Raw genomic sequence first — 26410 nt, forward strand, 5'->3', positions numbered from 1 at the left:
ATAAAATGGAAGAATCATGTTGGTTTTCCCTCCCTCTTCGCTCCACTTTGCTCAGGCCAAATGCTGTTGATTTTGATGTATGCATCTTAATAATTCTCATAGGAAGTCCATGCCCGGATCTTCGCAGTTTATATGCTCAGTGGTGCTTATAGGAGATTTTACTTCAAAGGAGAACTTGTGCAGATGCTTTGGCACTTGCTGGGTGCCCAGAGCAGGTGGTCCAGGAGGTTGGACTGGGCATTGAAGAGGAGGCTGGGTGGTCTTTGCTGTCTCCCTGCTCTTGGATGATGGATTTTTTGGGACTGAGTCCTTTAGGACTCAGAAGTGGTTTTGAGCTTGAACTGTCATTTTCAGAGTGAACAAGCTATTGAAAGATGACCCTTTAGGAGGTTTGCTTTTCCTCATGCTGACATGATTCAGAAGACTGAGAGAGTAAAGAAGAGAACATCTGTATCATCGTGACCCTTGATCAAGGTACTTTTTGCCTCTTATTTGAAATGACCTTGCCAATCTAGAGTGGAAACAAATGGTGAAAACAATTCCCACCTCTGGCCCTTGGAGACCAAAGCTGGCATGAATCTGGATGGCATCTAATATTGGGCACAGTACATCAAGCACAAAATGGTCATCTGCTTCAAAGGATCAGAATATTTGGGTAGATCTATACACATATCTACACAAAATAGCATGTTTTCAACTCAAGAAGAAAAATGGCGTTCTGCATTCACTGGGGTTTTGTTCGACTCTCCCCGCCCCATATTTCTTTTCTAATTTGCTGGTCCTTCTTACTCTTGATTCATTAAATATGGCAACATTCAAGATTGCCCTTAATTCTCCTTTCTTTCTTTTCCCCTTTTCTCTATTCTCTCTCTGTTTTCTCCCCAGAGAATCCCTCCATTGAGTCGTTGGAGTTCAATGATTCCCCCAAATCTTTCTCAAATACCAAGCATGAGTGCCCCTCCAGCTGCTTGCTGCCATTTTCTTTGTAGGTGCTCATCCACCTCAATTCGTAAAGTCCAAACTCCAACTCCTCATCCAACTTGCCCTTCCCCCAAGGCCATTTCCAGCTTCCCCTTTTTCTGTTAATGGCATTTTCCATTTTTTTTAAAGAAGAATTTCCTCATGGCTCTGTGTTGGCTTCTGTCTATCCTTCACCCCCCAGCCCAAATCCAATCTGGTTTTCACACCCTTTCTCTTCTGTTATTACTTTCTTCATCCCCTTTCCATCCCCTTAACCCCTTCCTTCTCTCTCAGTTGACTTTGAAAGTTTCTGAACTGATCTGGCCTCTAGACTTTCCCAGCCTTCAAGTCCTTTACAAACACACAAGAACTACCCAGAATATTTTCTAAAAGCCTGGCGTTATTGAGCTACTCTCTTTCCGGAGTCCTTCCTGGCTCTCCATTGTCAGTGAGAAGCAGAACATGATAGAAGTTCCTCATTTCAACAACTATCTGTACCTAAGTCCTTATCTCTACCAGTGCTTTAGTGGGACCCAAACTAAGAAAGCAAGTTCCTATCCACCTAATATCTGAACTTTTATCCTGTTCTGGCCAACTGTCACCAGGCAGGAAGGTGCACACAGAAATACCAGAATTTTTCTTGTTGGTATTTTTGAGGTATAATTTACCTCTAGTATAGCTCACTCTTCTTAATGTGCAGTCCTATGAGGTTTGACTTTTTTTTTCTTTATTACAGAAATTGTGGGTTTACAGAATAATCATGCATAAAATATAGGAATCCCATTCACCACCTCACCATTAGTGTGGAACATTTGAAACAATTGATGATAGCACATTTTATTTTATTTTTTTAAAGATTTATTTATTTTATTTATTTCTCCCCCCGCCCCCCGCCCCCCCCCCCCCCCCATCTCGTCTCTGTGTCTATTTGCTGTGTATCTTCTTTGTCCGCTTCTGTTGTCAGCGGCATGGGAATCTGTGTCTCTTTTTGTTGTGTCATCTTGCTGTGTCAGCTCTCCTTGTGTGCCGTGCCATTCCTGGGCAGGCTGCACTTTCTTTCGCGCTGGGTGGCTCTCCTTACCAGGCACACTCCTTGTGTGTGGGGCTCTCCGACGTGGGGGACACCCCTGCGTGGTACAGCACTCCTTGCGTGCATCAGCACTGCACATGGGCCAGCTCCACACGGGTCAAGGAGGCCTGGGGTTTGAACCTGGACCTCCCATGTGGTAGACAGATGTCCTAACCACTGGACCAAGTCCGCTTCCCGATTGCACATTTTATAATTGTCCATGTTTTAACTTAGGGTTCATTGCTTGCACAGTGTAGGTCCATGGGTTTTTAAAAAAATTATATTCTGTTACCATATATACAATCTAACACTTCCCCTTTTAAAAAATATTCAGATACATATTCCAGTGCTGTTAACTGCATTCACAATGTTGTGCTACCTTCACCACCCTCCATTAACAGAACATTTCCATCATTCCAAATAGAAACTCTGTACATTTTAAATCTTCCCATTCCCTATCCCCACCTGTAGCAGTTTGATTATTGATGAATTCCAAAAAGAAATATTGGATTATTTGAGTAAACTAGTCTTTTCCTTTGGGCATATGAGATTATATTGGATTCAGAGGTTTACTTGATTACTTGTGTCAGAACGGCATTGATTATCTGCCCTTTGGTGGGTAGGGATTCGCAGATAAAAGGCCTGGCAAAGGACGGAGTTGAGGGTTCTTAATATTGGAGTTTTGATGTTGGAGTTTGCTGCTGGTCTTAAGCTGGAGCCCTGGGGAGAGAGACAGAGCCATTCCCACGATAGCCTACAGCTGACCTTGTGGAGAGGGACAAAGCCTAGAGAGCCTCACAGCCTACAGCTGACCCTGTGGAGAAAACAGAGGCGCTGAGCCCAGAGGAACCCAGGAAGCCTGAACCCTCACAGACGTCAACAGCCATCTTGCTCCAACATGTGAAAATAGACTTTGGTGAGGGAAGTAACTTATGCTTTATGGCCTGGCATCTGTAAGTTCCTACCCCAAATAAACACCCTTTATAAAAACCAACCAATTTCTGGTATTTTGCATCCGCACCCCTTTGACTGACTAACATAGCACCCCATCCCATCCTTTGCTAACCTACAGTCTAGATTCTGATTCTATGAGTTTGGTTATTTTAGGATATTTTAATTTTTTCAAATCAGCGAGATCATACAATATTTGTCCTTCCTATGAGGTTGTGTTTTTTTTAGGAAGTACTGGAGATTGAACCCAGGAAGGACCTCATACATGGAAAACAGGTCCTCAAACACTTGAGCTGCATCTGCTCCCGTCCTATGAGGTTTTGAAAAATGCCTATAGTTGTATAAACACCACCAAAATCTAGCTCCAGAATGATTCTGTTGCCCCTCCCCCAATTCCTTCAGACTCATTTCAGGCGAAGCCCTTCCCTCACAACCACTGAATTTCAGGTTAGCCTTTTTCTAGCATGTCATATAAAAGGGATTATGCAATATGCAGTCTTTTAGTTTGACTGCTTTTACTCAACAGGAAGCATTTGTGATTCATCCATGTTGTGATGTCTATTAATAATTCATTCCATTTATTTATTTATAATTAGAGACATTGTGGCTATACGGAACAAACCATGCATAAACCACAGGATTCCCATATACCACCCTATTATTAACACCTTGCATATGTGTGCTACATTTGTTACAATTGAGGAAAGCACATTTGTATAATTGTATTAACAATAGCCCATGGTTTAACAGTTCATCCCTTTTCACTGTTGAGTAGTCTTTCATGAGAATGTATATACCACAGTTTGTTTATCCATTTACGCATTGAAGGACAATTTGAATTGTTTCGTTTTTGACGATGATGAATACAGCTGCTATAAACATCTGTGTACAGGTTTTTTTTTTTTTGATGCAGAGATGGCATTTTTAAAAATTTTATTTATTTTTATTGACTTTGTAATAATATTACATTAAAAATATATATATGAGGTCCCATTCAACCCCACCCCCCCACCCCACCTCTCCCCCCCCCCCCAGCAACACTCGTTCCCATCATCATGACACATCCATTGCATTTGGTAAGTACATCTTTGGGCACCTTTGCACCTCATGGTCAATGGTCCACATCATGGCCCATACTCTCCTCCATTCCATCCAGTGAGCCCTGTGAGGATTTACAATGTCCGATGATTGCCCCTGAAGCACCATCCAGGGAAGCTCCATGTCCCAAAGACGCCTTCACCTCTCATTTCTTCCTGCCTTTCCCCATACCCATCAGCCACTATGTCCACTTTTCTCATTCCAATGCCACCTCTTCTATGTGGATATTGGATTGGTTGTGTCCATTGCACCTCTATGTCAAGAGGAGGCTCAGATTCCACATGGATGCTGGATGCAATCCTCCCACTTTCAGTTGTAATCACTCTAGGCTCCATGGTGTGGTGGTTGTCCTTCTTCAACTCCATCTTAGCTGAGTGTGGTGAGTCCAATAAATCAGATTGTAGGTGCTGGAGTCTGTTGAGGCTCAGGACCTGGCTATCACATTGTCAGTCCAGAGATTCAAATCCCCTAAATATATGTGTACAGGTTTTTGTGTGAACAAATTTTTCATTTCTCAATGGCCAGTAGAGGGAAATCTGAATCATACGGTAAACACAGGCTCAACTTTATAAGCTGTTTTCCAGAGTAGCTGCACCATGTTATATTCACCAGCAAAGTATAAGAGTTCCAGTTGCTCTGCATCTTTACCAGCACTTGACATTGTCAGCTTTATTAACTTTAGCTATTCTACCAGGTGGACAACGGTATCTCAAAAAAATACATATATGTCTGCCTAAAGACTATTGAGCTTCAGCACCTTTTGGGGACCTTGCTAGCTATTTGTGTATCTTCGTTGGTAAAACATCTGTTCAAATCTTTTCCTCATTTGAAAAAATTGGGGGAGTGGATGTAGCTCAGTGCTTGAGCATCTGCTTTCCATGTATGAGGTCCCAGGTTTGATCCTACAAAAAAAATTAGTGTGTGTTTGTTTTGATGCCATCTCTTTTGAATCTTTCAAGAGAATCCAGAAAATTGGATTTTTACATGGATTCTTCTGATTTTTAAAAAAATAGGACCTGGTTTAAATAAACAAACAAGGATCATAGTGTGGAACAGAAAACCCCCATCTGTGGCCTTGGTGTATGATTTTTTTGCTCCAGAACTCACTTGCTGAGTGGGTCAGACATTTTCACTGCCATCAGGATTAATCCATTGAGTCATGTAAATGTCACAATCAGAAATAGAATACAGAACAACAAAAAAAGCCAAACATGTCATTGTTTCACAGCAATTATGCAATACCTGAACTGTCTTCCAATCAAACAAGTCCATCACTGTGTCTTCACTGCCAATGATGGAAGAACTCCCTCTGGGACAGTTCTTATGGATTTTACCTGCCTTCATTGGTGTCGAAAGTTTCCTTACAACTTTTTATGCCTGAGTAACATTTTGCATTTGGAACCAAGGGTGCCTACAGAGATGTGACATATTATAATTGAATGTCAGAGAATTCCAGATAGACATGGTTTTAAATACATATATACGGACCCTTAAGGAGAGGGGGGTCTCAACAAAGCTCTCTGCCCACTTTTCAGGGGGAAGGTTGGTCCACTGGTGGCAACAATGATTTTCAGTGGTGGGGTTCAAGGCTATTTTGAGAGGTTGCACCAGACTCCCGGGGGACCATGGCCAAGGGTATGGCTGGAGGTAATCGTTCTGAAGGCCCCCACTGAAATCTACTTTCCCGTTATCAAGGAAACCATGTGTGACCCTGGTGGTCCTTAAGAATCTGCGTTCAAGGTCGTTATGGATGCTGTGTGAGCGTGAAGGCCTTTCAGGCCCCCCTTTGCAGTGGCAGCCTGGGTCTCCTGTGCTCCAGGAAGTGCTGCTACCTCAGCTGGATTTGCAGAACCAGCGGTGACTATTCTTCACTGGGAAATGTCCACATCGTTGGGGCCCAAACCTGTTTCTTTCTCTATAATCAGTCCAAGAGAAATATCCTAAAAGAGGGGGTCTTTCTGTTTTATAGTTGTCCAAATAGCTAGGGCCAAGCGGCCACACCGCTTGGCCATACCCCACAAAAACAAAAACATAAATGCCCCCTGCTGGCATCAGGGTCCTCTGGCAATATTTGGGGGTGGATTATTCTCTGGAGTTGGACTAGGCTTTGCTATTTAGAACTCCTAAAGACTTCTGTGCTTCAGGATGTCACTTCCCAAAATTCAATAATTCCTGTGTGATTTTCTCAATTTTTGCCATATTCACAAATATTTACTTCACGTTTTTCATTGGATTTTAATTTTTTTTTTTTGTTTAGCCATACCAGTGTTCTCAAACTTTAGTGTGCATCAGAACCATCTAGAGCATTTTCTAAAATACAGATTTCTGGGCCCTAACTCCAGAGGTTTAGTAGGTCTACAGTGGGGCCAAGAATTTGCATTTCTATCAGTTTTCCAGAGGATGCTAAGGATGCATTTTAAAAAAATTTTTTATTTGAAAAGTTGTAAGTTAACAAAAAAGTCATGCATACCATGCGGAATTCCCATATATCACTGCACTGCTAACACCTTATATATTTGTGATACATTAGTACAAATGGTGAAAGAACATCATAATATTACTACTGTCTATAGTTCATAGCTTATATCTGGTGTGTTTTCCCACAAGCCATCCTATTATTAGCACCATATATTAATATTGTATATTTGTTATAGTTCATGAGAGAATGTTCTCATATTTGTACTGTTAACCACAGTCCATCATTCACCATGGCGTTCACTATGTTATATGGTCCCTTACCTTGCTCAGTCCATCCAAAGTATACACTCAGTGGCTCTCAGTTTCATCACAGAGTTGTGCTGTAATCAGTTCAATTCATTTCAGAACATATTCATTAATTCAAAAGGAAAAATTGGGGACCATATTTTGACAAGCATTATTCTAAGTGGTAATATCCCAGAAATTATGGATTTGGTTAGATGGTTTCATGGCTTTTCTAGTACATGTTAAAATAAGTGTAAAGATGCCAAAAAAAAAAAAGAAAGAAAGAAAGAAAGAAAGAAAGAAAGAAAGAAAGAAAGAAAGAAAGAAAGAAAGAAAGAAAGAAAGAAAGAAAGAAAGAAAGAAAGAAAGAACAGAAAGAAGTTCTGGGCACCATCTAGAATTATCTTGAGTGCCATTGAGTCAAACTGGGGCAGTGGGAAGAATTGAATTTGAATTCAGAGGGCTTGGAATTGAAATCAAGTAAATATTTGGTTACCTTGGTGAAGCCACTTAATCTCGTTAAGCCTTGGCTTCCTTATCTGTCTAATGGGAAATATCTCAGATTTAAAAATTTTAAAATATGAGATCCTTAAATTTCAAAGAGTCCTGGCTACAGAGGTAACTGTGAATGGAGTAGAGGTAGTCATTAATAAGCAAACTCATAGAGTCAGAATCTAGAACATAGATTACCTGGGACTGGGTTGGGGGTAGAGAATGGGAAATTAAGGTTTAAAATGTACAAGGCTCCTGCTGGGAATGATGGAAAAGTTTTGGTAATGAATGGTGGCAATGCTAGTACAACATTGTGAATGTAATTAACAGCACTGAATTATTTATTTGAATGTCCTTCAGAGGGGAAGGAAGGAAGAAAAGATTAAGGAGACCTCTCAGAGCAAGCATTTTATGCTGGGAGTGGTGGAAGACAAACATTTCTTGGTCGTCTGGTAGGGGTGGGGTGGGAGGCAATGCTGATGGTAAAGAAGAAGCAGGAATGTGGTGCCCTGGGGGTACCTGAGGCCAAGGGCCTCCTGGAAAGTTGCCATGGTCTAGTTCAGATGCGAAAGAGACCCTGATGTGGAAATGTCAGATGCAACCTTTCCCAACCTGTCTTCCTTGCAACACTTGTCTGCACAATAGCTCTGAATAAAAAGGGTGGGCGCTGGTGATCGCATTTATAAAATGCTGCATACAGGGAAGCAGATGTGGCTCAAGTGATAGAGCTTCCGCCTACCATATGGGAGGACCTGGGTTTGATCCTTGAGACCTCCTGGTGAAAAAGAAGAGAAAGCATGCCTGTGTGGTGAGCCAGCACCCGCTCAATGAGCCAAGTGCCTGCGCTGTGAGCCAAGTACCCATGTAGTGCGCTGAGAACCTGCACGGTGAGCCAAGTGCCTGCATGAGTGCCTGTGTGGTGAGCCAAGTGTCTGTGTGGCGAGCCAGTGCCCATGTGGTGAGCCAGGGCCCACATGGTGAGCCAGTGCCTGCACGGTGAGCCAGTGCCTGCACGGTGAGCCGAGTACCCACACAGTGAACGAGTGCCTGCGCAAGTGAGTCACACAACAAGATGATGATGCAACAAAAGAGAGATGAAGGAGAGAGTCAGGGTGAAGTGCAGCAGAAACCAGGAACTGAGGTGGCACAACTGACAGGGAATCTCTCTGCACATCAGAGGTCCTCAGGATCAAATCCCGGTGAATCCTAGAAGAGAAAAAATGAGAAGAGAAGACAAAAAGAGAAATAGCTACCGAAGATCACACAGTGAATGGACACAGACTGCAAAAACAGCAGGGTAGGGGGAGGGGCAGGGGAAGGGGGGAAATAGATAAATAAATAAATTTTTTCAAAAAATGCTGCATATAGTGATGTTCCCTGTTCCTTGGGAGAAGTTCTGCTGTCAAAGGAATTTGTAGATAATGTCCAGTCAAACACCTTATGAGTGCCTTGAAGGACCAGTGTTCCAAGGGAACAGTGTCGGAAACACAGGATCGGGGGATCAAGTAGAAAGAAGAAATCCTTTCTCAAGACCCATAGCTCAGGTTCATGATGATGCCTTCATCCTGACTATTCCCCAAAGTAAAGATTCGGATGATGATGGAGGAAGTTGTGGTTATGGGAGGAGTGGGGTGAGGGGGTGGGGGGTATATGGGAACCTCATATATTTTTAATGTAACATTAAAAATTAATTAATTTTTAAAAAACCTAAAAAAAAAAAAAAGATTTGGAGGATAGGAAAAGGAGTGACTGTCTCTACAATGCTACGATGTGGGCCAGCACTTTTCCAGAAGTTCAAAGAGAAATTCAGCCCAAAGGAGTGCCTGGTTGGTGTCTCCAGATCTGATCCAGTGTTTGTTTTAGTAACGTGGAGTCACAGAAAGAGATGAAATGATACTGTTTCAAACAGCTGCCCCTCCTACTGTGAAACTTTCTGGAGCAACTGTTGTGTATCAGGCACTCACTGACTGCACAAAGATGCATAAAATATTGCTTTGGTTTGGGAATACATGGACACAGAACCCGGAGACAAGGATGCAAGCACTAGTGGTTCATTAGGAGCCCATTCTGGGACGTGGCATTGGGAGAGTGGGGAACTGAGCCTGAGAAGGGAAGGCTCCAATACAGGGTGCCCTACTGAGCTGGTCGCTGCTGTGAGTAACTGGAGGTCAATTCTGCCAGGAATCTTGGGAGACAGTATAGAATATGCATTTTTGTGCCATTCTCCCTGAGGGACCAGGGGCTGAGGCAGCTAACCAGCCCATCTCTCTTCTGGGCCATCAGCGCTCATGGCTGCCCCATTTGCTGTGTGGGCAGGCTCACAGCCAGAGCGAACAGTCCTTGGGGCAGAGAGGCTCACTGTTGCCAGTGATAACCTTGGTGTGTGGAAGTGAATGCCCAAAGCGCATGGACAGGGCACGGACACAGTCCCTGGTTCGATGTTTGGAAAGGCGGAGGCTCTGCCCACTAGGAGGTTCACTCAAATGGAGTCTTTCCATGGGCTCGGGGCCAGAAGAGAGCCAGGCTCCCTGCCCAGGTTTCCAGTTGACTACACTTCACCAGGCGTCCTGTTGGACTCTGACCTCCTGTCATCACCGAGGCATTTTAGCCATGGTCAGTGTTTATCTAAGTTACTTCCTCTTGAGTTCCCTGGAGCAAAACACTGTCCCTGAAGGCGAGCACTGCCCGACCTGAAGGGGAGCACTGCCCGAGCCTGTGGGGACCTGGAAGCCCACCTCCAGGGCTAAGCAAGCCACACGTCCAGGTGTGGGCCCAGGGGCATTTTGGGAGACCATGGCCAGCTCCCTGCCCACGGGAGGCAGTGGAGTGTCCTCGTTCAGGCTTGGACCGTGTTATGCCCACCCTCTCCCCTCCCCCCACTGCCCAGCACAATGTCAAGAGTACTGAGAGTATTTCAGGAGGTATTTGATATATCAGATTACTTTTAGTAATCACCAGATAAGAGCCAGAACTAGCCTTTACCTTCTTGATTTGTTCCTTAGTTTTACAACAAACATTTAAAACCTAAGAAGAAATTTCAATTTTAAAGATGTTATTCAAATCCAGGACAATTTTTTGTATATGAACTCAATTTGTACTCTGCGAACTAAAATATGTCATCTTGGAGTATGCCTTCTGTTTCCGTGTCTTCGGTTCTTAAACACAAATAAATGCTCTAAGTGCTCACACAGAGTGACGGAACTGAAGTAGCTCCACTTTTGCCAGCTCCATGCTCTCATTGTTTACATGGAATCCACTGTCAAAGTAGGAAGATGTGGCACCCCAGGGGTTGGCGACATGGCTTGCACTCGCAGCAAAGTTGAGTGCAGACAATTCTGAATGGCCATGGACTCATTATTGGAACAGCCATGGACCTGAGTCCCCATGTGACAGCCCAACTTTGTAACTGGGAATTCTTTCAATGAACTTCTGGCTAGAATGCAATATTTGTTAAAGGATAACTGAAGAAACTGTGCTCATTTGAAGCTTTCAAAAACTCACTAGTAATCATAGTAATTGTTAAGAACTTTAATCAATAAAAGAATGCTTTTTCTTTTCAGAGAGAAATATTTTATCCCTGACGTTGTTTAGAATTTCTGAACACAGTGATAATAAAAAGCAGAGGACTTTTAATCAGTGTGAGTATTGTTTTAAAGTTTTCTACAGACAATTAAATTTTCTGCAAACAAAGATCTTCTGGGCTTACCTTTGCATATCACTGACCCCAAGGGTTGTTGTGAGAATTAAATGAACAAAAACCCATAAAGCACTTAAAGGATTGAAGTTAGCTATTTATTCATCTTTCTACAAGACATGTAAATTAGAAGATTCTAGAAGACTCTCCATGATCCCACTTCTAAAAGACTCCAGAAATATTTCAACAAGGACTGCCCATAAGCCACAAAATCCGTATATTAAGAAGGTAGAAATAGTCAAGATGCTCCTAAAGAAGAGTAGTATTAGGGGTTTTGACATACTAGAAAGCAAAAATTATCATAAAACTATAGTAATTGATAAGTGTGACATTAGCACAAGGATAAGCAAATAGACCAACGAACAGAACAGAGTACAGAAACAGACCCCCCAAGATATAGAAACTTGATATATGACAGATCCCTAGGAAAAGCTTGGATTATTTAATACATGGTGCTAGGAAACTGCTTACTCATATAGAAAGAAAAATGAAATTAGATCCCAATCTCACAACCAACTTGAATTCAGTTCTAGATGGATTAGATAAAAATGAGAACACCTGTCAAAGAAATGATAGGGGTAGGGAAGGTTGTCGTATATAACACAAAAATAAGGCCAACCAGATGAGAAAAGAGTGAATAAATAAAAGGGAAATAAATACAAGAGAAGATTTTCCATGTCATTTGCAGTCATAAAAATGTAAATTTAGATGACAATGAGATGCTTTATACTCCTTAGAATGGCAAAAATCAGAGCATCTGATATGAAGTGTGGGTGAAGAGGTGATTTGCTGAGAATGATCAAATGCGGGTGGAGCGTAAATTGGTACAACTTTGGCACCATCTTGGAAGTTTGAGTTCTGCACATCCTATGGTCCAGCAAGTCCACACCAAGTATATACGTTAAATAAATTCTTGAACATTATACCAGAAGACATGCACATAATATCCATACTTACGTTGTTCTGTCTTAAAAAAAGTTTCTAGTGTCTTAAAAAAAGTTACAGAACAGGGATACTTCTATGTAATCACTACTAAGTAAAGAAATAGAACATTGTCAATCCCCAGAAGAAAACCACACCTACCCTCCTGATCCCAAATCTCTCCCTGTCTCCCTCCCCAAATAACCCCTCTCCTGACTCTTATTGTCACCATTTCTTTGCTTTTATTCATAGTTTTATCAACTAAGTATGATTTCCTAAACAACAGTTTCCTTTTGCCTGTTTCTGAGCTTTCTATAAATGGAATCATATATTACATATTGTTTTACATCTGGTTTCTTTTACCTAACACTATGTTTTTGAGATTCACCCATGTTATTGTGTTGTAGCTTTGGTTCATTCATTTTTATTGTTTGCATTGTATTCTGTGTATGATTGTATTATAGTTCAAGGGAATTTGGGTTATTTTATTAAATTGCATTTCCTTGATGAGTAGTGGGGTTGGATATCTTTCATATGCCTCTTGGCTATTTGAATTTCTTTTTGTGAAGTGCCTATTCAAGGTTTTTTTGGCCCATTTTTAAGTGGGATTTTCTGTTTTTCCTATTGATTTGTAGGCATTCTTTATGTAGTTTAGATATGAGCTCTTTGTCCATTTTATGTGCCTTAAATATTTTCTCCCACTTTGGGGCTTGCCTTTCCATTTCCTTAATCATGTCTTTTGATGAACAGAATTCTTCTTTTTAATATAGTCAAATTTATCAGTTTTTCCTATGGAGAGCATTTATCAGTTTTTTCCTACGGAGAGTATTTTTTGCATCTTGCTTGACAAATCTTTCCTTATGCCAAGGTCAAGAGGATAGTTTCATACAATACCTTTAAGAAGCTTTACTCTTTGTCTGTCATTTTGCCTTTCACCTATAACTCATTTGATATTGAATTTTGTGTATGATGTCAGATAGGTGTTCGATTTCATATTTTCCATGTGGATACTCAATTGTCCCAGCCACATATAACTTAAAGCCTGTCCTTTTCCCATTGCTCTTAAAATATTTATATCAATTAATGTATCAATTTAGAGTAGGGTTGGTATTTTTGTGCTATTGAATTTTATGACCTATGAACCCTGTGTTGTTGCCCATTTATCTAGGACTTCCTTAATTTCTCTCAGTAACATTTTACAATTTTCTGCCTAAAGACCTTGTCCTGGCTTGTCTTTTGTGGGCCTCAGAAAATTATGTTCTTAAACTAACCCCTTCCTGTGCCTGTAACCACAGTATAGATGGGGCCTTTTGAGTAGATTCAGTTAAGGGACCTTGAATAGATCGCTTGATTGGATCACTTTTGATTGGACTACATTAGTAAGGTGTGACACAGGTTGGGTCTCCACTTTCTTGCTGGGTCTTACATAAACTGAGAACACACAGAGAGAAACACACAGGAAAAAGGAAGCCACTCTTTTGACCCTGCCATATGAGAGAGGATTCGATAATCACTATCAGCTAAAATGGAAACTGAAGCTGAAGCACAGAGCTCCCAAGAGGCTGGCCACTGAACAGCTCAAGGCTGAAGAGATGAGCCATATGCCTGATTACCCACAAATGAGCCCAGGAGATGGTGAACCTTGAGGGGAAGGCAGGGACGTAGGCAGAGATCGGCGGCCATCTTGCCTTGCCATATGGCAGGACGTCAGGATCACCAGCAGCTGACTTTGGTGAGAAAGCATCTCTGATGGTACCTTGATTTGGGTATTTCACAACTTCAGAGCTTTTACCCTAATAAATTTCCCATTATAAAAGCTAACCTAGGCATTGGTGTGGAGAACGTGGCCATGGTGACTGCTGAGGGTAAGGAGTGGGAGGAAGAGATGTGATGTGGGGGCATTTTTGGGGGTTGGAGTTGTCCTGGGTGGTGCTGCAGGGATAGTTACTGGACATTGTATGTCCTCCCATGGCCCACTGGGTGGACTGTGGGAGTGTGGGCTCTGGTGTGGACCATTGACCATGAGTGCAGCGGTGCTCAGAGATGTATTCACCAAGTGCAATGAATGTCTCATGATGATGGAGGAGGATGTTGTTATGGGGGGAGGAGTGGGGTGAGGGGGGTGGGGGGTATATGGGGACCTCATATTTTCTGAATGTAACATTAAAAAAATAAATAAAGACATACACACAAAAAAGCTAACCTAGAGGGTGGATGTGGCTTAAGTGATTGGGCTCCCATCTACTATATGGGAGGCCAGGATTCATTCCTGGAGCCTCCTCATAAAGGCAAGCTGGCCCACCCGGAGTGCTGGCCTGCACAGAGTGCTGGTCTGCGTGGAGTATGCGCAGGAGTGCTGCCCCGTGCAGGAGGGCTGGCCCACGTGGCAAGCTGGACAGAGCAGAGAGCTGGCACAGCAAGATGATGCATCAAAAAGAGACACAGAGAAGAGAAGATAAGAGACACAGCAGGCGGCAGACTTGGCCCAGTGGTTAGGGCATCCGTCTACCACATTGGAGGTCCAAGGTTCAAACCCCAGGCCTCTTTGACCCGTGTGGAGCTGGCCCATGCGCAGTGCTGATGCGCGCAAGGAATGCTGTGCCACACAGGGGTGTCCCCACGTAGGGGAGCCCCATGCGCAAGGAGTGCGCCCCATAAGGAGAGCCGCCCAGCGTGAAAGAAAGTGCAGCCTGCCCAGGAATGGTGCTGCACACACGGAAAACTGACACAACAAGATGACGCAACAAAAAGAAACACAGATTCCCAGACCGCTGACAACAACAGAAGCGGACAAAGAAGACGCAGCAAATAGACACAGAGAACAGACAACCGGGGGGAGGGGGGAAGGGGAGAGAAATAAATAAATAAATCTTAAAAAAAAAAAAAAAAAAAGAGACACAACAGACCAGGCACCTGAGGTGGCACAAGAGATTGAGTGCCTCTCTCCCATTCTGGAAAGTTCCAGGACTGGTTCCTGTTGCTGCCTAAAGAGAAGACAAGGAGGCACAGAAGAATGCAGAGTGAATGAACACAGAGAGCAGACAACGAGGGGGGTGGGAAGAGAAGTAAACAAATAAATAAATCCTAAAAAAAAAAAGCCAACGTATTTCTGGTACTTTGTATTGGCAGCCCTGTGACAAACCAATACAGGTCCTGAAATCTTTTGTTAGATTTTTTCCTAAGTACTTGATATTTAAAAATGCAAATGCAAATGGTAACTTTTTCTTTTAATTTCATATTCTAGCTGTTAACTATTGGTACATTATGCAATTGATGTTTGCATAATGATTTTGCACTGAGCAACTCTGTGAAACTCTCTTATTACTTCTAATTTCTTACAGGTTCTTCTGGCTTTCTATGTATGCGTTCATACTTTCCGCAAGATAACGAAAGTTTTGCTCCTTCTTTTTAAATCCCTATGCCTTTCATATAGTTTCCCTGCTTGACAGTACTGGTCGTAACCTTTAATACCAGTGTTGAAGGAAAGTGGTTATTGTGGGCATCTTTGTCCCCTTCTGACTTCAAAGGGAAAGTATTTAATATTTCACTATTGAGTTTGGTGTTAGCCAAATATTTATTGTAGATGCCCTTTATCACATTAATAAATCCCCTTCTTTTCCTAGTTTGTTGACAGTGTTTATTTTAAATAATAAACAGATGTTGCCCTTGACCAATAGCTGTTTTTTGCAGCTATGATTTTTTTGCTTTTATTCTCTGAATGTGATGAATTACATTTTTCTAATATTAAGCCAACTTTACATTCTTGAGATAAGCTATGTTTAGTAATGAGACGTCCTCTTTTATACCACTGGATTCAGATTGCTAATTTTTTTGGTTAGGACTTTTGTATTTACATTCCTACTTGACATTCATCTATAATTTTCCTTCTTTCTACTATGAATTTTGGTATCAAGTCTATGTTCATCTCATAATATGAGTTGAAGAATATATCCTCTACTATTTCCTGGAAGCAATTCTAAAAGATTGGGATTACTTCTCAGTGAAATATTTTGTAGAATTTACATATATGCAAACTCATTACATAAAAAAGACCACCCACAAAATCATTTTAAAATTTACAAAACGGGAAACGGACTTTTGCCCAGTGGTTAGGGCGTCCGTCTACCACATGGGAGGTCCGCGGTTCAAACCCCGGGCCTCCTTGACCTGTGTGGAGCTGGCCCATGCGCAGTGCTGATGCGCGCAAGGAGTGCCGTGCCACGCAAGGGTGTCCCCCGCGTGGGGGAGCCCCACGCGCAAGGAGTGCGCCCATGAGGAAAGCCGCCCAGCGTGAAAAGAAAGAGCAGCCTGCCCAGGAATGGCGCCGCCCACACTTCCCGTGCCGCTGACAACAACAGAAGCGACAAAGAAACAAGACGCAGCAAATAGACACCAAGAACAGACAACCAGGGGAGGGGGGGAATTAAATAAATAAATAAATCTTAAAAAAAAAAAAAAATTTACAAAACTACATAAAGCTTAAATTTTACAGAATTTTAATTATACAACATCACAATTACATACTTTTGAAAACTTACAATTTACAAAATTGCAATGAGATAAACATCACATGAAAACCACAATTTTACAAAGAGTATGCAATGCATCACACATTACATAAAAAACCTTCCCCCAAACAGACTTGGAGCCAGGCTGTCTCCAAAATGAATACCAGCTCTCCTGAAAGGCTGTGCAGTCCTGTGCTATCTCATACCTCTCTGAGCTCCAAGTTTCTTATCTACCAAGTGGGCCTACTGAGGGTGGGTCCCTCGACATCCTGGAATCATCAGGAGGAGCTGGTGTAATAACGGTAGGTAAAGTAATTAGCTCCAAGCTGGGTATATGGAACGTGCTCAATAAATGGCAACATTGATTACACTCATAGCTTAATAATCCATTTACTCACTCAACAAGTATTTATTGAACACCTATTGTGTACCCCACACGGGGGCTACAATAGGAGGTAAAATCAAATGTGTTCTCTACTGTATCCAGAGGAAGAATTCAGAGGTTATTCCCACAGACTGATGACTGGCTTCCATGATTTTTAATGGAGCCCAATGTATATGGTGCCACCTCTTTTTACTGGACTTTATCACTGATGGGTAAGAGTAGATGGAAGCAGCTATTTTGCTAGGGTGGGGCATTAGGGGTCAATTAGAACCTAATCTTGAACTATTTGGAAACCAGCTCTAGGAGGTAACATTCCTTTAGAAAATGAATGAAGACATCTTGCTTGCCCTAACCCGGCTCCCCAGTTGCATTTCTTTACAAGGGCCAAAGTTGTCCTGTGAAGATCTGTTTCTCTTTCCCCAAATCTCCTCCAAATGCCACCAGCTTCTGTGCTGCAGGTGGTTTACTGGGAAACAGGTGCACAGAAGCGAAAGGACTCATGCAAGACCTCGGCAAACTGGAAATTGAATCCAGGTGTTCCAAGGTCAGGTCCTTCCCTCCTCCAGGTAATCTCTCCCACTCGCCTCTGAGTCTATGCAATCAGTAATTCTTAGGTGCCTCATCTCCCCTCCAGTACCCCTGGAAAACTTTCACCAATCCCTCAATTTCTGGCCTCAGAGTGGCTTTGATTCCCGGGTACATATTTCTCAGATGGTTTTATGAGGCCTCAGGGACAGCACCTCCTTCATAGCTCTGTTGTTAGGATTGAATAAGATGTGTTAGGAATGTAGTGATGTCTGCAAGCAGCCAGCAAATAGCTTTCATTTATTTGGCTAGTTGTTGGCTTGGGTGGGCTACAGTCTGTCTTTCTATAGATATATAGATCTACAGGCATGTAGACAGGGACCTATAACTATAGATAGATAGATGGAAACACATGTATACACTATGCCCACTTCTGTGTATTAATTCAATACTTCAAATAATTAAGCACCTACTTTGTACAATTCACTATACTCATCAATATACACCTAAATATGGGTGTTTCTCTTGTTAATTCTGTTGGCAAAATCCTAGAAATTGAGCTATGATGGTTCAACAGGATTTTGGGGAGGTGGTTGTGTAATTGAGGATTAAGAATTAACAAAAAAATATAATTACTAAATCACGCTATAGAGGCCCTTTTTCCCCTCAGGGGAGAGTGCAAACACAGCCCCCACTGCCACAAATTACAAAACTGAGTTTCCCACATTTGGGGAAATCACAGGGGTCAGCACATCTGGAGTGCAATGGATGAGCCTTACCCTGGGAAAACCACTTTCATAATCATGGTATCTCCCCTGCCAGGTAACTATGGATGCCTTTTTACTTCCAGTAAATTATAATACAGCCAAAGGTTGAAATTTGAAATTACTGAAACTGGCTAGACTGACCTCACCCTTTGCATATGGCCATTCCCAGTGAAAACTCTGCCATTGTGATGGTTTTCTCAGCTGGATCTTACCTTTGTATACAAACAGTTCTATTGAAAAAATAACCACTCCATTTCCTCTGTTTAATATCCATGTGAAAAACCTTGTAACTGACTGACCATTGTTCTGTATCCCTCTCCCCCAGGAGCCTTTATATCTGATACTGGTTGCAACTTTGTGACTCACCCTGGTTTGGTACCAGCCCCCCCCATCCTGTTTAGCCCCTCAATGTTTATCAATGAAGGAGCCTGTGCCAGCTCCACCCCTAATTATTCACTAGTATCCTGACATTATAAAATAAAAATTCATACAGTTCCAGGAGACAGTTTTTGGGGCATGTAAGGCGACTGTCCTCCTTTGCTTGTGCAAACAAATAACACTTTCTCTCTTTGAAACCCCGGTGTCTCAGAAATTGGACTTTAACATGCATCAGGAAAAGGAACCCACATTTGTTTGGTATCAGATGTTCACAAGTTACCTGCTAGGAGTTATTCTCAGTGCAAGGACAGAGGGAGGTGGTCATGTCTGGGTACAATCCAGACAGGATTGACCGTCTGTCTCCCTTTCCAGCCACACTTTGTTACCTTCCTGTAATGCTGATGGGAGGAACAGGTGTAGAGGAAGTTGCCAGGGTCAGGGATGAATGGCCGTCGCTGAGGCTGTGCCAAAAGGCGGCGCCTCCCTGGGTCGGGGTGGGTTGTTGTTGATGGCAGTGGTCAAGAATAACTTCGGCTGGAGCTTGGCCAAGTTCAGGGCCATTGCTCTCATCCAGAAAGATTCAGCAGGTAGCATAGAGACCCAGGGGCTTTCTTTTAGAGAACATTAATGATACATAAAAGCAGTGTAAGGTATTGTTGTTTTTTGTTTCTTACATATTTTATGATAAGGTTTATTTTTCATTTTTTTAATTAACTTTCTTTTTTTTAATTTTAGAGATACATGGATCTTGACTGTGGGATTTCTTTGGAGATAATTTCCTCCACTGAAGAGTGGGGAGAATCTTGCAAGTTCTGGTTCCTTAAAAATGTACTTGTTTGGTAAGTGAATGAAAAGAAGTGGCTGGAGGACAAATCTTCAACTGGCAAGACTTCTCTGGTAAGTTAAAAAAAATGCAGGCTGCAATTCGGATGATTCGTATTCATGAAAGTGTCAGCTGCAGTGATTCTCAAACTTTAACATGCAAGAGAGTGTCACATGGAGGGTATTTTAAAATGCAGATACCTGGGCCCCACCTTCAGAGGTTCTGATTCGGCAGGTCTGGTGTGGGATCGCATCCGGGGTGGGGTCCCTGGATCCTGGGTTCTGAATTTCTAACAAGATCCCAGGGGATGTTAATTTTACTTATAGAGAAGGATTTTCTATAATTACATAGAGAAGGATTCTCAAATTTGGCTGCATTAGAATCATCTGGGGAGCTTCTTAAAAATCCCATTACACTTGATGCTTCTGAAACCAATTGCATCAGGATTTCTGGCAGTAGGACCCAGGCACCCATATTTTTATTTATTTGTTTTAATTGTCTTTTTTTTTTAAGATTTATTTTTTAATTTATTCCCCTGCCCCACTCCCAGTTATCTGCCCTCTGTGTCCATTCGCTGTGTGTTCTTCTGTGATCGCTTCTATCCTTATCAGCGGCACCGGGAATCTGTGTTTCTTTTTGTTGCGTCATCTTGTTGCATCAGTTCTCCATGTGTGCAGCACCATTCTGGGGCAGGCTGTACTTTCTTTCACGCTGGGCAGCTCTCCTTACGGGGTGCACTCCTTGCATGTGGGTCTCCCCTATGTGGGGGACACCCCAGTGTGGCATGGCACTCTTTGTGTGCATCAGCGCTGCACATGGGCCAGCTCCACACTGGTCAAGGAGGCCCGGGGTTTGAACCATGGACCTCCCATGTGGTAGGTGGATGCCCTATCCATTGGGCCAAGTCCGCTTCCCTAATTGTCTTTTTTTTAAAGACACATAGATAACAAAAAATTTAACATTAAAAAATATGAGGTTCCCATATACCTCATTCCCCCCCGCAGCCCCGCCCCACTCCTCCCACATCAACAAACTCCTTCATCATTGTGGCACATTAGTCGCATTTGGTGAATACCTTTTGGAGCACTGCTGCACCTCATGGATTATAGTTTACATTGTAGTTCACACTCTCCCCCAGTACATTCAATGGGTTATGGCAGGATATACAATGTCCAGCATCTGTCCCTGCAATATCATTTAGGACAGCTGCAAGTCCAAAAATGCCTCCTCTTCCCAGGTGGTTCAATGGGAAGCCAAGGCAGAACCACTGCTCTGAGAAGAAAGCATTGGGCAGTGGCAAACAAAAGTTCTCAGTCATTTCCGTGCATCAGAATCACCTTGGGGAGCTATCTCAGTTTTGCCAGGATAAGACAAATAGCACATAACGGGTTGGCTTCATAACAGGAATTTATTGACTCATGGTTTCAGAGTTTAGCAGGCTTGCTTCCCCCTGGGGTTGGTATCTTCCAGCAGCCTTTGGGTTCCTTGGCTTTTCCATCCTGTGGCATGCACATGGCGACATCTTCTCCTTTCTCTTCCAAGTTGTGTTGACTTCCAGCTTCTGGCTGCTCCCTGTGCCTTCTCTCTCCATCTGACTTTCACTTTCTTTATATAGGACTCCAATAATCTGGATTAAAGCCCAACCCGATTCAGTTAGGCCATACCTTAACCGAAGTCATTTCCTCAAGAGACCCTCTTCACAATGGGCTCACACCCACAGGACCAGGCGTTGGGACCTGAACCTGCCTTTTGTAGGGAACATGATTCAGTCCCCCACAGCTTGCTTCCTCCTGGGGTTGGTAGCATTCTGGCTGCCGGAAGTCCTTGTGTTCCTTGGCTTTTATGTCCTATGACAATGCACAGGGCAGGACTTTCTCCTTCCTCTTCTGAGTTCCATTGACTTCTGGCTCTTCCCATGACTTTCTCTCTAGACATGAATTTATTCTGTATATAAAGGACTCCAGTAATCCGGATTAAGACCCACTCTCCTTCAGTTGGGCCACCCCTTAAATAGAAACATCTTCAAGTGATTTCATGTGCAGTAGGTTCACATACACAGGAATGTGGATTAAAATGAAGAACGTGTCTAAATTGGGGTACATAATTCAATTTACCATAGGAACTTAAAAAAAAAAAAACACTGATACCCTGGTACCACCCTGGGAAAGTCTGATTCAGTTGGTCTGGAATGGGACTGTGGCATTAATGTCATTTTTTTTTAAAAAAAAAGCTCCCCAGGTGATTCTAACATGAATTGGAATTGGAGACCATAAATATTTTATAATGCTTCCTTTACTATCCTACAATGAAATTCATAGATAGTAAAACCTACTTCAATCATTAAAAAAAAGCTAAACCAATGTTTTTTCTTTAATATAAAGGAGAAATAAAAGGAAGGTGAAAAAAGTAACTTTTGGTAAATATATAATTCAATAAGTGCATGCTTGGGCACAAGGTCTCTAAAAGACATAATGAAGTAACCAGGTGTTGGTCTGATGAAGAGGTGACTATGACTGCCCCAAACCCAGACCAACCCTGGGTGTGTCTTGGGGACTCAGAGCTCCCTGGCTCGTGGTCACCCGTGCTGTGATTTTCTGAACTGGAGAAAAATTTTTACTGGAGTTCTGGACTAAACAAAGCATGGACTTCTCTTAATTTGCCCAGTGGCTGCATTTTTGAACAATTCAGTGCTGATTAAACCAGGCAAGGGTACTTCACAGGGAAGGGAAGGTTAGGGTCTATGCTTGGGTAATTATAAGGTGGTTCACTGACCTGCATTTCAGGCTGATGTTTGGGAATTTCAGAAACTCTTGCATCCTTCCCCCTCTTCCAAATGCCAGGAGTCCTCTGCACTATCATTGAGCAACCACAAGTGCCCCCACAGATTCTTCAGCCCCGCCCCCCTGCCTTGAACAGGGACACAGAAGGAAGGAATGGAGACGAGCTCTTTGAGATTTACTCTGATGCCAGTTCCTTTTTCCTCACCAGAGCAGCATCATACAGAACGGGTGGACAAATGACTACCACCCCCAAAACATCCAGAGACAACCCATAAAGGAAGAGGAGGGATTGAGAAAAGTTGCAGGCTTCTGGCCAAGTCCAATTCTCCTGAAAGTTCAGGTTCAGTTTCCCACTCCTAGAACAGCAAAGGGTCTTCTAAAGAAAGGGCCACTGCCTGGTGCCCCCCTCCCTCCAGAAGCTTGGATAATATTTAACGATCTCTAGTGCCCTCTAGTGACAAATTATTTGTCATGCTAGGCACCAAGAGATTTCTTCAATTTAGTTTTTATTCTTCAAAAGCTTGCACAAGTATAATTTCAGCTTGTACAGAAGGTTTATAGAGCAAAAATCTCATGCTTCGGTCCTGCATGGCCCTACCTCTTTCTTAGCTTGCTACATCCCCAGAGGACATTTCCACACTTCTATGCATTTCAAATTAAATATATAAAATAATCATATATTTTAAAATTATGTATATTAAATAGGTAGATAGATAGATAGATAGATAGATAGATAGATAGATAGATAGATAGATAGATAGATAGATAGATAGATAGATATAGATATTTAGGTACCAGGGGCTGGGGCTTGAACCTGGGACCTTGTATGTGGGGAACTGGTGCTCAACCACTGAGCCACATTGGCTCTCCTGAATTGGTTTTGTAGTTTGTTTTGCTTGTTTTTTGTTTTTTTTCAGGAGGCACGGGGGACTGAACCCGGGACCTCCCATGTTAGAAGCAGGTGCTCAACACTTGAGCTATATCCACTCCCCTATATTATATTTACATATTTGTTTCTATATGTGCACATAGAAATATAGACATATAGAAATATATAATTTATATGTATCAAAAATAGATAATTTACCTGTGTATATATGTGTATGTATCTATGTATGCATGTATATACATATAAATTATTAAAACTTAAAAGGGACCTAAATGGATATTTATTCTGAAGTTAGCTTATTTTCCTTAATAATATGCCTTAGAGACCTTCCACATCAGAACCTATAGATCTATCTCATTATTATTTACTGCTGCATAGTATTCTGCAGTATGAATATAACCTGATTTATTAGTCTTTCCCCCCTACTGGTAGACATTAAGAAAGTTTTCATTTATCTTCCACTACAATGCTGCCGTGGGACACCTTGTATATGTAACTCTGTGCACCTTTGTCAGTTTTCTGTATGGCAGTTACTGAAATGCAAAAGCGTGTGGAAGAGAGAAGTGTTAGAATTCAGCTAATTGAAGGAGTGAGGGAGGAGAAGTTTAATAAACTCTGAGTGGAAGGAAAATACTGAACGAGGTTCAGGGTTGGGTCATGGGGGATTGCTTTTACCTATAGCTCATTCCTGGCCTTGGACTTTTTTTGTTTTTAAAAATTTACACAGATAAAACCAGTTCAAAAAATAGTACTGGTTCACAAAATCTGGTTCAAAATGCAAAAAATACAAAAGGCTGTATCGTGGCAAGTCTACCTTCTTTCTCTTCCAGCACATAGATCTGTTCCATGGAGTCAACCAATGGTTTCTCGTGTATCCTTCTCGAGTTAGTTTTTGCATAAGAAAGAGATAATAATATTTGTACATCATAACCTAGTTCTGCATCTTTTTTTCCCATTAAATAATGGGACATTAGGTCATTATAAAGAAATGTAGATTTCTTCATTCACTTTTCATGGCATTCCATTATGTGGCTGCATGTAATTTATTGACTCTGTCCCCACTGATGCACACACAGCTTTGTTCCAATCTTCCACTATTGCCTACCCTACCAGGAACAGCCTTGTACAATGATCGTTGTGCCATGAATGAGAGCACATAAGTGATAAATTCCAAGTAGCGCAAACGGTGGGTGTATTTTGAAAAAAAACCTCTGTGGAGGTTTTGCCAATTTATACCCTCATGTAATTTGTGACTGTGTATGTCTGACTTTCAGTGACACGGGGGTGTTGTCTTATTTGCTAATCAGATAAGTGAGAAACAGTACCTCAATGTGTTTCCACAAGGTGTTTCTATTTTTTAGTCTGAGTAAGGCCAGAGGGACCTTGGTGTTTTCTTCCCCTTCTTTGGAGGAATCTACAGTGTTGACCTATAGCCTCGATCTGCAGCTGCTTCATTGGGCACCATGCACCTTAGGGAATTGCATGGAGTTTTGGAGAAGACCCATCCCTTCTCTTCCACCTGATCGTCCTGCTCTCCTCACTTTGGACATGGGTTCTGAGAGTTGCCATTTTCCCATTTCCCCTTGCTTCTCTCTCTCATTCCCTGCCATGTCATCCCCACCCCTGGCCCTACAAATAGCCACAAGCACATGACAGGTGAGAGTCACAGTTCCAGAGGAATTGCTGAATGAGCATGTTTGGAGGCAGGAGGTCTGTACTCCTCCATGCAAAGGCTCCAGCTCTCTGTCTCCCAGGCCTCGGCCACATGGTTATTCTCTACTGTCACGTGGGCACTGGTGATTTGCTCACAGCTAAAATGAGCTTCCTGCAGCACACTGTCCACGTTCCACCTTCCCTGCCTCTCTGTCCTTGCTCAGGCATCTCTCCTGCCCCTGTAACGTCCTCCTCCAGTGCACCCGCAAGGCTGGCCCCTTCTCCAGCAGAGCCCAGTTCTCAGTCCTGGGAGATTTCCCTGCACCTACTCTGGACCCCTCTTGGGGCACCTGCCATGTTCCTCTCCCACAGTTGTGCAAAGGATAGAATCCCTGTCTGGGTTGTCTTTGTAACTTCAGCACAGTGCCTGACATAGCATAAATATGTGTGGTATGAATGGATAAGTGAATGAGTCCAGAGGCAGTAAAACAAGGAAACAGAGCTGAAAAAAGGGATCCTCCACCTGCAGGTGTGGAGTTTACTGAAGACCACTGACCCCAAGGACACCAGGGGGAGAAAGAACCCACCATCAACAAGGCCCCCATGCTGGCTACTGTGCAGAGATAAAGGCCATCCTGGGAGCCAGTGGCCACACCAGGAAACATTTCCCAACCCCTCATTTCCCTTGAAACTTGCATCACCATAGGAGTGCAATATGGTAGAGCCACTTTGGAAGACAGCCTGGCAGTTTCTTACAAAGCTAAACATAAGTTTACTATGTCATCTAGCAATGGTGCTCCTAGGTATTTACCCAAAGTAGTTGAAAACCTATGTCCACACAAAAACCAATATATGAATGCATATAGCAACTTTATTCATAATTGCCAAAAAATGGAAGCAACCAAAATACCCTTCCAGAGGTGAATTGTGGCACATTCATACTGTTTTAGCTTCCTTGGCTACTGAAGCAAATAACATGCAATGCGCTGATTTTAACAATGTAATTTACCACAGGTGGTAATGGTTGGACCTGATGGTAACACATTATGATAAATGTAACAAACACTGTTGATTTATGGATGTGATTGTGGCTGAAAGGAATAGTCTATGAAGAAGAACTTTAGTTGGAGGACAGCTGGAGGATAATATTGGGAATGTATAACAATGATTTTGGAAGTAAATGAGGACTGTGGTTAATAATATAAATACAGGAATGTTCTATCACAGGGTGTTAAGAGTGGTGATACTTGGGAAAAAGATAACTAATATAATTTATGGGCTATAGTTAACAACATTGTAATGTTTTTGTAGCAAAAGCAAAGTTGGTACTTCATTAATTCTAAAGGTGAAAAAAAAGAATTTGGGTTTTGATTTTGTGAGATATGAATATGATGAAGTATTTTTTCTTCTTTTTCATTAATAAGAGACCTTGACTATGTCATTTAATTAATCTATGTTCTCTGTGTATCTTTCTGAACACTAGAGGAAAAACAGAGTTAGCAGTTGGAATTAGATGAGATAAAAGTGCCTGGAAAGAACGTTTTAGGAGTAATGTTTCCATAACGTGTTGAGCTGCCCTTCTCTTTTCTTTTTGTGAATTTGAAATAAAGTTCTTTTTTAAAAAAAGAGATTTATTTATTTATTTCTCTCCCCTTCCCCCTCCCCCTACCCTGTTGTCTGTTCTCTGTGTCTATTTGCTATGTCTTCTTTGTCCGCTTCTGTTGTTGTCAGCAGCACGGGAATCTGTGTTTCTTTTTGCTGCGTCATCTGTTGTGTCAGCTCTCCGTGTGTGTGGCGCCATTCCTGGGCAGGCT

The 26410-nt window shown here is 42.3% G+C and overlaps 1 non-coding gene across 1 annotated transcript; it reads right to left on the reverse strand.

Moving 5' to 3' along the window:
• Positions 1-17973: 17973 nt before the first annotated feature.
• On the reverse strand, positions 17974-18136 carry LOC131275903 (U1 spliceosomal RNA). Its single transcript, XR_009183380.1, has one exon. It is a non-coding gene; the product is annotated as a U1 spliceosomal RNA (small nuclear RNA).
• Between the last annotated feature and the right edge of the window lie 8274 nt (positions 18137-26410).

This window comes from Dasypus novemcinctus, chromosome 24, assembly GCF_030445035.2.
Source record: "Dasypus novemcinctus isolate mDasNov1 chromosome 24, mDasNov1.1.hap2, whole genome shotgun sequence".
Classification (NCBI taxonomy): Eukaryota; Metazoa; Chordata; class Mammalia; order Cingulata; family Dasypodidae; genus Dasypus; species Dasypus novemcinctus.